General features: G+C 36.3%; 1 protein-coding gene across 1 annotated transcript in view; it reads left to right on the forward strand.

The window, feature by feature from the left end:
• Positions 1–14,648, forward strand: part of tox3 (TOX high mobility group box family member 3) — a 191,120-nt gene that overhangs the window by 11,616 nt on the left and 164,856 nt on the right. The window contains exon 2 of the mRNA XM_055205612.2: positions 2,481–2,583. The gene's annotated coding sequence lies outside the window, so the exon portion shown is untranslated. The remainder of the gene's footprint in view (positions 1–2,480; positions 2,584–14,648) is intronic.

Below are 14,648 nucleotides of genomic sequence, written 5' to 3' on the forward strand. Positions count from 1 at the left end.
TCTGTCTAGTGGATAGACTATTAAAACAAGGTGACTAACAAGAACACCTCCTATTGGTAAATTGTTAGTCCAAACTGGTATTAAAAACGTATTAATCTACAACAAACGTCAAAGCTTATACTTTATTCTACTATAGGAAAAAGCATTAAAGGAAATTGTACCATATTTAAGGCAGTAAAGGTGTCATATAATAACAGGGGTGGCACTCTCATTAAGTGGAGTTAGAGATAAACTCACTGCTGCACTTAAGGTCCTGTAGAGGTCTCTGCTAATCAACTGCGACTCAAGAGACTTCACAACTTTAACATTAACATCACTGAACCCCTCTGAAAGAAAGTTAAACTTTAACCCAACTCTGCAGGACAAAATATTTAAAGGCCCTATTTATTAAATTGTTTTCTGCATTATAAATACGTAATTTGAATAGAATCCAGGCAATGAAGACTCCCAAGCATGTGCTGTGGACACACTTATATGAACACTTTTAAGCAAAGGCAACTGTTGGTATCCCATGAGGCTGTGCAGCAGTTGTATTTCTGCTGAAATGAGTTGCGCAAGGAATTAAAAACGGAGGTTAATTAAGAAAAACCTTTTAATCACAAATCGCTAATCAAAGTGACTTGAATGTTCCACTATCTTAAGAGAGAGAGAACAGAGTTTATTAATGAAGTTTGAAGGCTTATCAAATCACGCACAGTGCTTAAATTTCTTCAATGCAGCTTAAATTATAAAAGGAAGTAAGAGGAACAATACTTTTTGAAAGTGGTTTTATTATTTAAAAGTCATTGTGTAATACACTGATGTGTAAAATCAAGATAAAGTATAAATGAAATTAAGATTACATTACTATGCTGATTCATCAGTGTTTCCAAAATAACTTGCAGTTGATTTTATTAAAAAGTCACGTATTTCTGTAACGGGTGCTTTAAAGAAAGGGAGTGAAAAGGTGAATCCATGTGCAAAAGGTGTTTATTAGTAAAATCCCAATATGGGCCAGCAAACAAATCCAAACAGAGTAATCCACAAACAGAATCCAAATACAGGCTAGGGTTCAGGGCAGGCAGAGTAACAATCAAAATCCAAGAAACAGGCACAGGTCAAAACAGGAACAGAAACAGAAACAGATACAGATACAGATAACAGGTCAAACAGAATACAGGCAGATAAACAGAATGTGGCGATGTAATAATCAGCCAGGAGCAGGTGAACAGGATGTGACTTATATACAAAACAGACAGGAAGTGTGAACTGAAACATGGCATGATGAATATCAAAATAAAAGTCAGAACAGAGCAGGGTATCAAAATAAAAGTCCAAAATACAAAGATACACAGAACACAAGTAAACACAGAACAAAACCATTACAATTATCTATCCAGTTTTTTTGAACCTCACCTCAACGGTTGTATTGTGAAGGGAAGTCACTTAATGCATTTTCAATTTCTTTGTAGTTACTAAAAAACGCTTCATGAAAATGTAAAAAAGCCACAGAGTCTGTCTATGAAACTGCATTTGCGTAGCGTGTGTGTATTAGTGTATTGTTTATATTCAAGTATGCATTTGGCCTCAGGATAGCAGTGTCTCTGGCTGTCAGGATTCATCTCTCTTAGATCAGGGCTGAAATACAGTGATATCTCCACCCAAATGTGTGGAGGCTGCAGTGATTCTAATCAATGTGTTTTGCTTTAGCCCTCACACAGTTTATAGCAAAAAAGAAAATGCAGGTTCAGTCTGAAGACTCTAAAAAACACTTGCATCAGATTTCTTCTCTGCAATGATGCATATATATATTAGGTTTTTGCCCATTTATTCAAATGTATTATTAAAGATGTTAAAAAAATGTATGTGTTTATGCTTGCGTGTAAACTGAAGCTCAGCTTCAAAAAGAATTTAAAAGGTTTTGCAAAAATTACACACAACACGTGCACAAAGCTTAAAGTGTAAAGCAGTGGTGTGCACAGAGGGGCGAAGGGAAACCAGGGCCATTGTACATCCTCATGTTATTAGTTTGGAAAAATGTATCTTATTACCTTATTGTAATGTGTTAACTTACCAATCTTATGATTGCTAACACTTTCATACATATCGTTAGCCTCATAGCATAATTGCCTAAGTAATTTTTTCCAAATTGTGATATCTGCCTACTTTTACTGTCCTTCCACTGCTGCATCATCCTGCCTTTCTGCCTATGTCCTTAGCCAAGCAGCACAACATTTATTAGAATCCAAAAACACTATCTGCCTTAGCATAACAATGTGATTTCTAATTTTAAATATTTTGTTTTTTCGTGTTTTCCAAAAACATTGAAATATGACTTAGGCAATTATGCTATGTGGCTAACGATATAATACATACATAAAATTTAACATAAAGTCCTCAAAATTAACTTGATTCTGCCTGTTTTGATTGGTAAAGTAAATAATACTATTTTAGTTTGATGTGTTATGCATTTGTTACCATGTTTTTTTTTTTTAATATAGAATGCCAAGGAAAGAAAGAATAAAAAACACCAGGAACTCTCTGATGCAGCCAAAGTTAGCATCCCTCTCACAAGTTGGCTAGAAAGGAAAAACAAAGATTCCGGTACTGTTTCACTTACATTTAAACTAATAAGCCATTAAACTTGTATTACAGTCCTAAAATAGTTAATGTACTTAAGGACAAAAAAAAATGTGTCAAATTGATCATAGAAACAGAGCGCAGTTATGCAAATTTGAAAACCACGCCCATCGGGGGGGAAAGCGGTCCAACCGCCTCCATTGACTTTGTATTGCGAGAGGCTGCCGCCTCGTCGTTTCTGGCTTGTAACAAAAAACTGAATAATGCCTAAAAGCTGCTGTGTGACAATATGTACAGCTAACAAGCCAAAGAACCCAGAAATAAGTTTTTATAAGCTGTCTAGCCGTAAAACCCAGTCTTTAAGGAGAATAAAGTGGATCGTCGACTACGTTTCCCCCTATTGGACGCAGTTCTACTAATAGTATTACTATGAAGAGTTGCCTGTATCCATTTCTGTGTCTTTTTTGGGGTTGACAGCTTATAAAAACTTATTTACAGATTAAACTTAAAAACAGATTAATACCTAAAAGCTGCTGTGTGACAAGGTGTACATCTAACAACCCAAACAAACCAAATATGTTTTTATAAGCTTTCAACTTCAAAAAACACTAGCGTTTAAAGACACAGAAATGGAAACAGGCAACTTTTCATAGTAATACTATTAGTAAAACTGCGTCCAATAGGGGGAAACGTAGTCGGCGATCCACTTTATTCTCCTTAAAAGCTGGGTTTTACGGCTCGACAGCTTATAAAAACTTATTTCTGGGTTCTTTGGCTTGTTAGCTGTACATATTGTCACACAGCAGATTTTAGGCATTATTCAGTTTTTTGTTATAAGCCAGAAATGACAAGGAGGCGGCTTCTCGCAATACAAAGTCAGTGGAGACGGTTGGATTGCTTTCCCCCCGGTGGGCGTGGTTTTTAGGTTATGACGCGCTGCGCTCTGTCTCTATGCCATTTTAGTCTGTCTGCCCCTGCCGCTGAGTTTAAAAGCTAAAGAAAATTATTTTTAAAAATAAAAACAAGAATTAAAATATTAATTTTATAAACTTATAAAATTGCAGTCATGTGAGCTTTTGATGTATCTCTGCATTTTTTTTTTGTTTGTTCAAATAAAATCCCCAGCACTGTAGTCTGCCCTAAAATTGCCAAATAATTTTGTTAAATAAGTACCCAACCATGATGAGTTTTCTCAATTTTGTACCGTACTCCAATTTGAAGGTTTCTTCCTACCTGAGGGGGCACTACAAGCAAATATTGTGCAAATTCTCCCTCTAGACCATTACTGTATATTCTTTTATCTCAACTTTCCGAGACCCCTAATTCACCCATAATCCCAGTTTAATTAAGATCAGGGATTTTGTGGCTCAGTCTCTGCACTTTTGCTGCACTTGGCTTATATGACATCTAGCAGGGACACTGCAGTGAAAGGCACAGAGCATGTGCATGTATGTTTACAGTGAACGTGTTGATAATGAAAATATTCGTAAACAGAAGCCTATAGTTTTTAATAGGAAACATGTATACCCTTAGATAGACTTTTGTAATGTCTTTAGGATGATATGTATAATATTGAATCAAACTAATGAACAATACAGTTAAAATGGACTGGTAGAGAAACAGACTGAAATCATTAATTTGGAACCCTGTTTTAATTTAATCCGCACTGTTAAAAAAGCTCAATTGCTATTCAGATAATAACCTATAGGGGGCAATAAAGTGTTTTGTGAACATGAGCGAGCATGCTTGCAGTAGCTCACTTGCTGAGCCAATTTATTAAGAGAAAGGGGAGAGAGAGAGAGGGAGAGAGAGAGACTAAATAAATGGAACTGCCCCCGCTGCTCCAAGCCTAACATCAAAGTAATCAAGGAAAACAAGATTCTTTAATGGGATGGATCCAATTAGAATATTACTGCTCCATCTGATCTGTCCACTAACACCGAGATGGTAGTGGTTTCTTAAAGGCCTCTTCTATTAATGTTAATAACTTTGCTTTCATGTACATAACATACTGTACATGTGATGGGCTTAAGATTTTAATTCAAGCTAATTATTTGAGTCAAACCCCACTTTTACTATATACTTACATTATGATGACCAATGACTTCATGAAGAGCTTCCACTAGAGTTATTATACAAATATATCATCCAAATCCATTCATGCCACATAAAGTAGTATAATGTAGTAGTAAAATTATTATAAATGTAGTAAGACCCATTTACATGCATGCATAACAGAAAAACAAAGCCATTTATTTTCAGGTCTGTAATTGAGCTGACAATTGAAGTAGCCTAATGTATGCCTGTTTCACTTTTAGACTTCAGATGTTTTCTTTAATCCTCTCTTATCTTTAACTCCCTTTATGACTCACCTTTCATTGCTGCCTTTTCTCTGTTTCTTGTTTGTTTATTCTTTCTGTACTTCTTTTATTTTGTCTGTTTTAAGTCTCTTCCTCATAGTTGTGTTGTACTGTGTATTGTAACGACCCCAGTGAGACTTTATCAATCTCAAAAGTCTTTAAGAATTCAAAGATGCTTGCTTTCATTTGAACTTAAAGCAAATAAATAATACATTTACATTATGTATAAATAATACATTATTATATTTTACATTTATGCAGAAGCTGGCAAAAACTTAATCCAAAGTGACAGTCTGTGCTATAGATTTGATACATTTTTGTGTTATCAAACCCATGATCTTGATATTTTGCTCTACCAGTTGAAATGTTAAACCTTGTTTTGTTTTTTTTAGAGAAAAATGCGACTTTTAGCGGTGAAACTGTGAATTGCATTCAAAGGCTCAGTTCACAGCTCACCCCTCCCTTTCGAAACGCATAGTAAAGCTGTGTTAGCTGTCACAGAACAAACACGTCATCGTCTTAGACAATGCAGTGACAAAATGTGATCTATTGAACAATTTGTCTATTAAGGGCTACTGTAGAAACATGACGGCGCAAAATGGTGACTTCCATATACGGGGACCTGCTGTGTATGTAGATAAAAACGGCTCATTCTAAGTTAATTAAAATAATACAGTTCATTTTATTGGGTCTTTATACACGATTAATAATATAGTTATATACATTTTATTACATTTCTGTCAAGAGATCCTTCTAAAAGTTACACATTGCACCTTTAACTGATAAATCTATTTAATGCAGATTTATAGGTGCCATTTTTAGTGATCATATTTTTCCCATTTTCATGCGTTTCCACAGAGAAGAGGAAAAGTTGCGTTAGTAGAGTGTAGGGATGTGCATCTCCATAACTGAGTCCGATGCAATAAGCATCTTGATGCATAGCCTACGATACGTTACATTAAAGCAACACTACAGAGTTTTTGCTATTTGCTCAGAGGAAGTATCAACAGTTTCGAGAGGAGAAAGCAATCTTAAAATATTGGTCACTTTCTAAATAATAAGAGTATAGCGCATTAACTAATAATTTTACATACATCTTTTTTTTTTACCGATGTATGTGCCATACACTGTAAAAAAAGATGGACGACGCCTGACGCCTGTTCACCCTCTTCTATTGGTGAAAAGTTTAGCCGCCAGTGTCCTGATATGGCGCTGACATCTTGGATCTTGAGTCTGCGCAGTAGCAATTTCGGGACAAGTCCTGCGCAGTAGTGAGCAGAAAGTAAAGCCGCGAAATCAAGACCCCGCCCTCGCTCTCGCAGAATGCGCATCACACGATATCACAGCTGTCAATCATGACGTGACACCAACGTTTTTATATCATTAAATAATTAACTAACAACAAACTTACTTTAAAAACAAACATTTGAATTTACATCAGCGTGATAAAAACTACAATAAATGACAGAAACCAGCTTCGGAAAAAAGATAATTGAAGTTTAATGAAATTGTTTAGTTGGTATCAAGTCCCATTGAATAACATAGGGAGGCGGGGTTTATGACCTATACTAGGACCAGTCACTGGGGGGCGATCGAGACATTTTGGCTTTACTTTTCAGGGCTTGTGTAGCACGCTTGGTATGTGCGGTATGTTAATTTGCTATGCAAATGCTAATTTGTATTCAATGCACAGTTTTTAAACCGATGCATCACATCGTTAATTTTTTATGCCGATGCATTCAGCGAATCGGGGAACGTTCCCATCCCTAGTAGAGTGTTTTTGTTGTCATGCAAACGAGACACTGTTTTTTTTATCCCTGAGTCAAACAGTTTCCTCATCTGGTGTGACCTTTCTGGACAACGTGCACTAAGCTGCTGTCGAATCACAACACACTTGACCAGCTACACAATCAGAACTCGTTACGTATTTCTGAAGGAGGGACTTCATAGAACAAGGAAGACATCAGTAAAATGTAAAAATAGCAAAAAGTAAATTGTGTGAAAAAAATTTCACACAGGAAACTTGAGCACATGTTATTTTGCACACAGTAAACACAATCAATCAAAAACACAAGAAAAACGGCATCTTTAAGCTGAAGTATCAGTCAAATAATAAGTAACCTAGTGTATTTTAGCATCTTAAAAGATGTTAATTTAATATTTTAAAAATTATAATTTAAGGATTATGCTTCATTATCTTACCAATATTGTTTTTATAGAACAGAACAGTTGAGGAAAGCTTTGTGTATGTGTGTAACTGTGCAATTATCTGTACCTTTATAAGTAAATATTTAATATCTTCAGAGTCAAAGAGTCACCACACATGCATCATTCTTTTAGTTCTTTGCTCCGGGCACGCTGGTTTCCTCCCACAATCTAAAAGCATACAGTCCAAACTGTCCTTGCTTGACTTGTGTGTAGATTAACCAGTTCTTGCCATGAATATAGTCCTGGATGCTTACACACATACCAACTACTGACTAAAATCTTGTATAAGAAATTAGTGAACAAATACTTTCAACACATGACTCGCTAATCCTAAAACAGTCACAGATTGATAAAGCAAGGTCTCTTTTACCCTTAAATCAAAATTGGATGGTTAAGATTTTTAAAAGGTGTATCCTGGCAACAGAATGTCTTTATCAGGTTGAATTATATTTAGGCTGCTTGATTGTGTTTTATCAGCACACTATTTTCTGCCCTGTTTTAATTCAACATTTACTTTAATTTACCAAGTTAATGATATTAACCCATTTAGAACCTTGAAGGGTGACTTAAAGAGGTGACTGCAAAAATGCTTTAGTATCTTGTTGGTCACAGATAGGGATGACAATTTTAACAGTGTAAAATAAGGGACATTTTTGGTTTATTTTTGGAAACAAGCTGTTACTTTCAGGTTACATCATTGGAAGAGTTTAATGAAACTGAATGCTCTCGGCACGTATTATATTCTCATCAAATACTTTTGCTTCAAATCTGCTCAATCCCACCCTCGGGCCATTCAGAAATACCCGTTTGTTGGCAGAATCCAATACAAGTTAATCAATTTTACAAATCCCTGTAAAGTCTTGAAATCTTGAAAATTATTTCTTAACCCACTATAAATGTTAGAAATTTATTGCTGAAACATGTGACAAAGACTGTAAACTATGAAGTACTGAATTTTTTTCTAAGTTCAGGATTTTTCAGGCAGGCCTAAAACTGTGGCTCGATGATGTATTTAAGCCACCGTGGATGGCTCCGCCCCTAACAAAATTGCAAGCATCCATTCATGTTTCTAACGGTATTTGAAAGTTGAGAGGGACGGCAGCTTTCTCGTGAATTGGCGTGGTTGAGAGTGCTGCCTATTTTTCCAAGCTTTTGGTAACTTATTTTATTTACTTGCAGTTTTTTCTATCATTCAAGTTTGGTTTGGTGGTTAATAGGGGTAAAATCGGAAAGTTAATTACAATTCGATACAAAATCGATTTTCTCCTCCAGCTATGCGATTTTTGCCGAAACATCAAACGCTTCTTCGATGCGATTACAATCCGATTCAATTAATTTATCGATATTTTTATATTAAGTGCCTAGTTAAGCAGTTACATTTTTACTTACAAATGCAATCAAAAAATATAACATGAACACTTAATTAACCTCTTTGAAAATGGCACAATTTCTGTCCCAATTGAAACATTTACAGTAACAAACAAAAATACACTTTTTTTTAAATAAAGAAAAATTTATAATGAGGGGCAAAATGTCACATAACAATCAAGCCTATGATGGCAATAGTCAAAGTCTTTCAGAATTTTGTGCCAAAATGTGCAATAGTGACAATCACTGAGGTAGTTTTAGAAAAAATAAATTGATATAAAAAATAAAGCTGTTAAAATTAAGCATTTGATTTGTCACACAACATCAGATTGAACAGTCAAACAAGTGCTGCAATTGTTTTTTTTTTTTTAGAGATTTTTCTTTAAAAAAAAATAAACTGATCAACATGTTCAAAAGAGAGGACACTGCGTTTTGCATGGACAATATCACCTGCAGAGGTAAACACACACTCGTCTTCTGTCTATTTCGCTGTGTTTCGCTGCTACAACTGCTGTGTTGCTGCATCGCCTTCACATTCTGATGCTAGCAGATGAAAATAAACAAAAATGTGCGATTTGACAGAAATGTGTAGATGGACGTTATGTCAAGGAATCGGAGAGGGTCAAAATAAAGGTACCTCAAATCGATTTTTTACATGTGCCATCGATACATCGGATCGCATATTGATGTATTGTTACAACCCTATTGGTTAATAACTAATTTTTCTGTGATGTAACAAACTCAATTTAGAAGAAGACATGATAGATGCACTTAGAGGGTTTTGCATCTGAGTTCTTCTGTATCAATTGCATTAAGACTTTTACTCACCACTGCACATGTGCTATTGGTGATGCAAGAATAAGGGCGATTTGATTTGAAACATGCCCTTGATATTGCTTTTGTGAACATAATTGTTTGTCTGAAAAGTCTGAAATAATAAAAAATAAGAGCAATATTTTTAATGAAAAAGTCATTACTTATTTATGAAACAATGACATGGGGGGAAAGTTGTGTTATATCTTTAAACGACATGGCAGTTGAACTGTGATGCACTCAAAAAAAATCTATTTGCCATTGAAACTGATAACTATGTCTGAAAAAGGTGCAACAAAGAAAATGTATGATACTTCTGCTGAAGGTGATTCGTATCGTTCAAACATTGTGTGTGACACTCGGAAAATTACACCTCTTTTATCATCACAGTAAGAACTCTTCACAGCTAAAAAGGTGGACTGATGTGACTTACCATCATTTGAATAATGCCATTCATAGAAATACTTCAGATTGATGAATTATTAATGAGGTCTGGAACAACAGAATATCCAAACACTCTCTCTGTTTTTTCTGGAAATGAATGTGACTCAGTAATGTTTTTTACTTTCATGTAATACATTTAAAAGCTTTGAAAGTCAAACTGAACTAAGGCATATAGACAGAGATGGACAACTTTTTTTAGATGGAGAATTAAGTTTAGTTTAAGTTCAAGAAGTTTTATATTGAAGTTTGTAAGGCTAAATCAATAATTTATCTCTGTAAAAGGGGCTTTCTGTGTTATGTTTTGCATGTGTTCTGTGTTGTTGTTAATAATTAATTCAGGCATATGGGGTACAATCTGTTAAAGTAAATACACGATACGGCAGTACTAAGTCAAATTCTTCTTATGGGAACATCAATGTGTTTCTGGCTCAATCGCAGCAAGGTTGAAACCATCACAGCTTACACACTGATCTCAAAATCTGCCGCAACATGGATGTTAAATATCCATATCAGAGGAGAGACCCAATCAAAATATTTGTCCAGTTTTATTGCCTTGAGACTCAGACCAACCACATTTCACAGACGGCATGAAATATGATTCTCGGTGGAACTCTAAAATATTCTGCCTGATACACTTTTCCACCTATACTACAGTATGTTTAGGATGTTGCAGAAGAATATGAAAGTCTGTAAAAGTATGGCTTTGCTCAACAGAATCAGGCACATAAAATACATACTGTAAAAATTCTGAGGAACTGTCAAGGTCACCCTTTTTATTTTCTACTAGAGACCATTTAATGCAGTTTCATGAAAGATAAACTGTTCTTTAGATGCTGCATAAAAATGGGAAATGAGGGCAATAAATTTCCCAGTTAACAATTTCTAGAAACTGAACATGTATTTTTGTATGGAATAATTTAAAACAGGTCGTCAAATTACTCGAAAATAATGCACACTCAAGGTGGTAATGCCAATATAATTCAAAGGACCGGAGTCCATTATTCCGCCTATACCATGGTTATAGAGCTGCACGATTAATCGTTAAAAGATCGTGATCTCGATTGGACCCCCCAAACAATCTTAATCTAGCATTTTGACGATTCAGGTAATTATATTTTCAAGGAGGAAAGACGCAGTCTCGTCAGTTCTCTCTACAACACGCAGCAGCGGCTACAGAAACTAAAGAGAATAAATGAGGCTGAGCAATGCGCAGGTACGTCCGACAAGAACCTCCACGTTGTTTTAGTACCAAAAAGAGGATCTTATCCCTTCCGAAAGGGTTTTTAGCTCAGGGGGAAAGACAGGCTGTCTTTGCACTTAAACCAAGGTGATCTCACAAAATTTCGTGGCATAGTCACGGAACTTTTTGCTCATTTTTCAGTGGCATTCTCACAGATCTCCACATTTTTCGGACTGTCTTTTTCTGTGGCAATATCACGGATTGGTTGCTCAACTGCCTTTTCCTATTTTCAAACCATGTCGCTTCGGTTTATGGTTAGATTTGGTGTTTGCGTTAGTATAAGTATTGGTTTATACTATTTTTTTCTGCTTTATTCTTTCATAGTTTCTAAACCTTAAACAATTGTCGCCTGGCATTGGGGTGAGAGTTGAGTTTGGGTAAGTATGTCATTTTATGTATATCTAACCCTAAACCGAAGCAACAATGGTAAGAAAATAGGACAAAACAGTTGAGTAACCAATCCGTGAGAATGCCACGGAAAAAGATGTCAATCCATGTGGCAGCAATTTGCACCAAAACGTACTCGTTTATTTTTTATTTAGGCTACTTAAAATGTATATTTAAATCAGAATAAAGCATTCAACAGCCCTCTGGTATAATAACTTGTAGGGGGCGTGCACACCAAAACTTTTACACCCACAGCCGGCGCATGTTTTCAATTGTTTCCAATGGAAGCTCTGCGTTTTTAAAAAAAGCCAGCAGCTAGCGTTTTTTCTTCCGCACTGAAAACCAGGGCTCGGCATTTTTTCTGCGCTCAACGCTGAGCGCCGAGAGTTGAAAAATATTCAACTTTGGGTGAAAAGCTCTGTTCGTCAATGCCAGTTCTCACATGGCTGTCCAATCACAGTGGAGGAGGGGCGGGGCATTACCACAGCAACCAACCGGCTCACAGCTAATGTATCAAAGCTTCCAAAGCGCTCAGCTGAAGAAAGCTGGCACTCAGCTGAAAAAACAGCTGGCATTCGGCGTTGTCTAGGCGTTTTCAGCCTCGTTTAAAAATGTTGGCGTGCACAACCCCTTAACATGTAGAATTACAAAGGTAATCAAAAACAAACAATAGAGCAGCTAAATGCACACAGTGCTTAACACGTGTTTGAATCTGGTGCCCTTAGATATAGGTGATGTAGAATGTGGGGTCTCTTTGCCCTGTCCTCTTGAAAAATGGGGGTAACCAGTTTCTTCATTGCCCCAGTATCCTCTGAGATAACACTACCAATTAGTCCGTGGTTTCCTGACATTCAGCCTTCAAAGCTAAGAGGCAGGAGCTTTTATTCCTACACATCAAAGGCTATTATTCTTTCTTTTCTCTCTTCAAATCAACATCTAGCCCCAGGATCCAGAGCCATCCCCCTCCCTAATGCTGTGAGGAACGAGGCTTTGACTCGGATCATAACACAAGCAGCTATGGAAGCCGAAAGTCCAAAGTATACAGTGTAGGATGTGGGTTTTTATAAGTGAAAAGTGTGAAGGAAGCTGCTTATTGGTCGAGCCACATATATACAGGAGTTAAGAGTAAGCCACCAACACAGTGCATATATATGTTTGCATTATTGTATCTAGCAGATGCTTTTATCCATAGTGAATTGCAGTGGATTGCAAGGTATGCATTTTATCAATATATATCAGACTTGAATTTAACAGTAACATATCACTGCTTCGAAGGGGTAGTGATATGGAACATCGACTTTACAGAGAATGTAAATGGATTTTCGATTTTAAATCTTAATTTCCCCTCAGTATGAATGAGGAATTAGTTTTAAACTGTTTTTGTAAAACAGCTTTATTATTCAAAGGTTTATTGGTACATTAGGAAGGAAAGTAAACATATGCTTTTCTAGATGGTTGGTTGTATTTGAAGTTTTTTTCTCTATATGGAATTTTATGAATATAGAAGAACCTCTCAAGGTGTGTTTGATATACAGGTATTATATGTTTTTATGATGTCCTTAATGATTGATGGTTTAATGGATGCAGGTGTGCATTAATCTCTCTGGCACTGAGAAAGAGCTGTGTATCGAAAACGTTTTTTTTTTTTGGCCATTTGACGAAGCTTTGAATAGAGAGTGTTTTAGGAGGTACCTTGCATATAACTGTGTGCGGATCTTTGTGGTTATAATCTTTTGGATCTACGCACTGGACTAACTGGGTCTTTTGATTGGGACTTTGGCACTGCTTTCCTTCTGAGACTTTGTCTTTATCAGTATATGTGTTCCCTGGGATCAAACCCACAACTTTTCACTGAGCTGCAGTGTTTTACCATTTGAGATAGGGTTGTCCGTCATGTAAATATACTTTTATCTTTTCTTAAGCTGATTGATTCAAAGCAAAGGACAACAGTGCATAGACTTTAGAAAATGCATCAAAAGAAATATTTGTTTCAAATTACTTTTTCTTAACACATTTTTGGTGCATTGTAAGAGCTGTTAAATTCCTCCTACCAAACCTGTCTACTCCAGTTTCACATCTGTGCTTCTCGCTTTAGATCATCTCTGGCATATTTTTGTAATCAAAGCACTGCCTAAATCTGTTGAGAAGAAATCCTGAATCACCAACATCAGAGGCTGAGAAAATTCTCCCAGTGTTCTTGTTTGATCTACAGCCGAATTGTTTTGTATTTGTTTAAGGCTAACATGTCTCATTAAAGGATTTTACAGACAGAATAAGTGATGTTACAGGGTTTGTGCTACAGGATCAGGTCAATATACTATCCTTCATCTGGCTCTATCAAAACCCCATCACACAGCATTTTAAACTGGCCTGGCACACTTATCAAAGAGAGTCTGCAGGGTTGATACTGTAGGGAGTGGAAGTCAATAGATCAACAGCTTAACTTGCTCTTGTTGGAGTCCCACTGAACTCTGTTTCCTACGTGACCGTGGACAGGTGGTTGCACTTGATAGATTTCACAGCTATATCCTAATTCACGCAAAGCTAATACTACAACTAAACATTTACTATTCCTGTAAAAATACATTACATTAAAGGGGACATATCATGAAAATCTGACCTAAAAGTGCTTTATTTGGTTCCCCAGTGCTTCTATTTTCTAGAAAATGTGAAAAAGATTGACCCTGTAACTTAGTTTTGGTAAACCATTCACTGCAAGGCAAGCATGTGAAAAAAGGTCATTGAAATTTTGCTCCCCTTGTGATGTCAAAAGGGGATAATGCCACCCCTTAATATGCACTATCCAACCAGGGACTGACATTTAGTGCAGTGATCAGCTCATTTGCATTTTAAAGGACACACCCAAAACGGCACATTTTGCTCACACCAACAAAGTGGCGATTTTAACATGCTGTAATAAATTATCTATATGATACTTCACATATGTACTCTGGGGACACCAAAGATTTATTTGGCATCTTAAAAATGTATTGTGAAATTTACCCTTAAAACTAGTTGTTCCACAGGCCTGAATAACAAGGTGATGAAACTGGACTGAAATGATGGTCACAATTATTTGTACACAAAAATGGCATTTTGGCATCAATCTGAAGGCCAACTAATGATAATTTTTCTCGCGACCTTTCAAATCTGTATCATCAGTGTGTCGCATGCAGGATTGTGACCTATGTCACCGGGTGAAAGAGTGCAGGGAGATCTTTCAGCTGTGTGATCCATAATGCAAAAAGCAACTGTTACACAAATGCCAC

Source organism: Misgurnus anguillicaudatus, chromosome 21 (genome assembly GCF_027580225.2).
Source record: "Misgurnus anguillicaudatus chromosome 21, ASM2758022v2, whole genome shotgun sequence".
NCBI classification, from domain to species: Eukaryota; Metazoa; Chordata; class Actinopteri; order Cypriniformes; family Cobitidae; genus Misgurnus; species Misgurnus anguillicaudatus.